The sequence below is a fragment of the Geospiza fortis genome, unplaced genomic scaffold (genome assembly GCF_000277835.1).
Source record: "Geospiza fortis unplaced genomic scaffold, GeoFor_1.0 scaffold2674, whole genome shotgun sequence".
Lineage (NCBI taxonomy): Eukaryota > Metazoa > Chordata > Aves > Passeriformes > Thraupidae > Geospiza > Geospiza fortis.
Window position 1 is genome coordinate 97399 of NW_005054763.1, and position 318 is coordinate 97716.

The window sequence follows — 318 nt, forward strand, 5'->3', positions numbered from 1 at the left end:
TCATCAACACGGCCGGAGAGCTGTGATGGACATTCCCAAGGGGAGAAAGAGAATTCCCAGCTTTTTGTTTTCTACGCTTCCACGCTTCCCCTTTATCATCTGCGGAATAATTCCAGAGGGACGCAATGATGAGGTGGAAATTCCCAGTTCTCGGCGAGTCCCAAACTCTAATTCTGCTTTATTTCCATTATTTTGTACCTATGCTGCATTTCCCTCTTTTCCCCTCTTTTTCCTCTTTTTTTCTTATTTTTTCCCTTTTTTTCTCCCCTTTTATCTTTTTTTCCTTTTTTGTCCCCTTTTCCCCACTCTTTTCCCCCT